We start from the raw sequence: 4,000 nt of genomic DNA, 5'->3' as shown, positions 1-4,000 counted from the left end.
TATCTGCATAATTTATTTACACCCCAATCCAGAATGCAATCATTTGCAGATCTTATAAATACAACTTTTATTCACAATACCACAAAGAAAACATAACAAATCTTTAAACTGAGACTTTTTACTATTGCATGAAAAATATTAGCTCATTTTGAATTTGATGGCAGCAACATGTCTCAAAAATGTTGGGGCAGGACAATGAAAGTCTGCAAAAAGAGTGTAAATACGTAACTAAAAAGCAAAAACAGCAATCAGTTACATGATTGGGCATTTCAGAGAGGCAAAAAACTGCATCTACAAATTGTGGAACAATTTCAGAATAATGTTCCTCAATGTAAAATTGTGATGACACTGAACATCTCATCATATCTACTGTACATAACATCATCAAAAGATTTAAATATTCTGGAAAATTCTCTGTGTGCAAACAACAAGGCTGAAAATCAGCATTGGATGCCTGTTATCCTTGTGCCCTTAGGCAACACAGCATTAAAAATAGGCGTGATTCTGTCATGGGCTCAGGAACAACAGTTCAGTGTACCATCCAGAAAGGCAGTTGAAGCTCCATCATGCAAAGAAGAAGCCATATGTGATCATGATCCATAAACACCTTTGAGCCAAAGCACATTTAAAATGGGATGAAGCAGAGTGGAAAGCTATCGGATGAATCTGACCACAGAACAGTGAATTTATTAAATTAATGGAATTCTAAAATGAAAATTCTTTTTCCAGTTCAATTCATTTTTATTCATACAGCACCAAATCACAACAACATTCCCCTAAAGCAGACCCTACAGTAATACATACAGACAAAATAACCCCTATGATCAAGCACTTTGGCAATAGTCCAAAGGAAAAACTCCCTTTTAACAGGAAAAAACCTGCAGCAGAACCAGTCTCAGGGAGGGGTGGACCTGTGTCGCGACCAGCTGGGTTGAGAACATGGATACCACATCCTCTAGACCAGGGGTGGGAGACTCCAGGCCTCAAGGGCCGGTGTCCTGCAGGTTTTAGGTATCACCCTGGGTCAACACACCTGAATCAAACGATTCATCCATTTCCAGGCCTATGGAAAACTTCATGACATGTTGAGCAGGTAATTTAGCCATTTAAATCAGCTGTGTTGGCTCAAGGACACATCTAAAACCTGCAGGACATCGGCCCTCGAGGCCTGCTCTAGACTAAAGAACAGAGGGAGCACCTGGCTTGTTAACAGTGCTTAGTTCAAAAGTCTGCGTGGGTGTAACTATGGAACAGGAAGTTTGCACATCTGGAGAGGCACCATCTTAGCACCATTTTAGAGGAACATGTGCCCTCATCCAGAAGACGTCTTTTTTCAGAGACAATCTTGTTACATTACTTGTTATATTACAGCAAGACAACGCTAGACAACCCGATAAACAACAGGGCTTTGTAATAGAAGACTCTAGGACAGGGGTGGGCAATCTCAGTCCACGAGGGCCCGTGTCCCTGCAGGTTTTAGATCTCACCTTGGGTCAACACACCTGAATCACATGATTAGTTCGTTACCAGGCCTCTGGAGAACTTCAGGACACGTTGAGGAGCTAATTTAGCCATTTAAATCGGCTGTGTTGGTTCGAGGACACATCTAAAACCTGTAGGGACACTGGCCCTCGTGGACTGAGATTGCCCACCCCTGCTCTAGGAGCTGAACTGGCCCACCTGCAGGCCAGACCTTTTACCAACTGAAAAAAAAAAAATACCGCAAAGAAAAAAGAAAATCAAGCAAAGGACCGTTAAGCAGTTAGAGTCCGATATCACACAAAAATCAGACAACATTTGTCTCTAAAAAGTTGAGCAACTGCTCACCTCATCAGTTCCTAGATTTTTATTTACAATTTCCACAGTGTCCCAAGTTTTTTGCAGTTAGGATTGTATGTATTTAGCTCTATTAGTATGATATTATATTATTCACATATACGAGCCTCTTATACCTGAATGAATCATCAGCCAGTTCCTGTGGCAACATACTGTCTTCCAAGTTATAAACCAAACCACTTTTCATCTCATGAGACAGCCTAAATTTGACCTGTGACTGTAACTGCATTAGCAGCATGCTCCAGTTTCTGTAATTGAGGCTTTTCAAATGCTGACCTAGACGAACAAACCGGCAAGCAAAGCTATATTCAGACCATAGTGCTGCTATGAATAGCTCAGCAAGGTCCACTGTATGACATTCATGCAGGAGAGTCCAGTGAAGTCACCCAGCTTTCATTCACAAAAGACAAAGCTTTACATCTTTAAAAAGATGCTGCACTGCTTATTTAGACGCGACCAAATATTCCATCAAACTGATTAAGAACTGCGTTATTAATCTTGTGAGTCACTTTCAGCTGGAAAATATATATGTTTTAGGTACACATACCTGAAAATACAGTTATTTTCTCACTAAATGAAATGTGTATATTGGAATTTAAAAATGACAGATAGAAAATAAAAATGGAATACACATTTCTACAGTAGCAGTTGTTTTCGTTTTAAATTTGTTTCCCAGGTTAGATGGTAGACTATTGTGAACTAAATTGCACACATTTAGTATTCTGGGCATCATGAAATTTAAAGACAATACAGCAACAATAGAAAAAAAACTTGATAATAAATCCAAAAATTACATATTCTCCATCAAAACACGAGTATAAAAACTGAATGCTCGCCTAACTAAACATTTTCAATGTGCACTGACTCACCAGATACACAGACGATGCTTACGATGGCCTACGCACACACTGCGCGTTTATATTAGTCTGTTTATATCTCTGGCTAACTGTTCCAATCAAAGCAAGCTCAAAGTTAAAAAAGAAAACAAAAAACTGACAACCACCCTGAGGCAGATGAGAAAGAAGTGGGGTAGGGATTAGCTTGTGACATGGGGTCAAACGTTAGGTGGTAATAGCCTTCAACTTTAGCCTTGATGTGTTCCCGTAAATCTTCAGATGTCAGGGATGGCTCAGCTGGATGATTTGGAGTGCAAGGCCACGGAAAGATGTGGGGTGAGATTTCAAATTACTTCAAGCAATCTTGGGAAACGAGAGATAACTCACTGCATACAAACAGACAGGAAAGCACAGAAAGAGTGCAGAGCAGTGGACGGTTTTCCCCAAGTGGCTGGCCGGTTTTCCATTGCTCAGTTACCGACACAGTCGAGTGTTTTTCCTAATCCCTCCTCCCTCTGGTCTGAGTTTCCCCACAGCTTTGGCTATTTTAAGCTTGTTTTAAGATCACTGTAGTTCACTTTGGATCCAAACTTAACAGTTTCCCCATCTGTAGCTGTTAGACATGCTATGTGTGTATCAGTCTTCTATTATTATAATTTTGATGCAATATGTTTGTGCTCTTGCTGAAGAGGTCTTTGTGAAGAGGCTTCACATATTGGCTACAAACAAACACCTCTGCAGTTAGGCTAAGGTTAGTTAATTAATTAGAAATCTGTCATCTCATTATTTTAGCGTTATTGCCACAGTTTTACGCTTTTAGTTAGCTCTGACAGTCTGATGGGGGAGCTAGGTGCTTAAGAGCCCTCTATTTCCCACAGCCAAACATCTCATGAGAGATCCTTCTTTTATGAGAAGGAGACAAACACAAGTCCAAGTACAACTATTCCTGCAACAAATACACACAACTAGGCATAACCACTATCAGCTGTTCTTGTGGACTCTTCCTTTGAAGCTTCAAGTTTGGCAATTTGGCTTTCACCATCTCATTTTTTTCTTTTCTATTATGGTTCTGCAGCCAAAAAAAAGAAAAAAACAGAGGGCACTGCAGGCTCAAAGGCAACTCATCAAACACAAGGTTGCTAAACCTCAAATTAGACCCTGATTTATTGTCTTTATTTTATGCTGCACAATACAATAATTTACAAATTAACATGATACTGTAGTAAGGCATGAAACTAACAACTGAAACTAAACTGTCTAATCAGCTAGTTAATTTAAAAAGGTTTTGTTGTTGTTGTTTTCTTTATAATGTGCAGACAGAGCAGTCG

This window comes from Aulonocara stuartgranti (genome assembly GCF_965226115.1).
Source record: "Aulonocara stuartgranti genome assembly, chromosome: 1".
In the NCBI taxonomy this organism is placed as follows: domain Eukaryota; kingdom Metazoa; phylum Chordata; class Actinopteri; order Cichliformes; family Cichlidae; genus Aulonocara; species Aulonocara stuartgranti.
Note: the sequence above shows the minus strand (reverse complement) of the source record.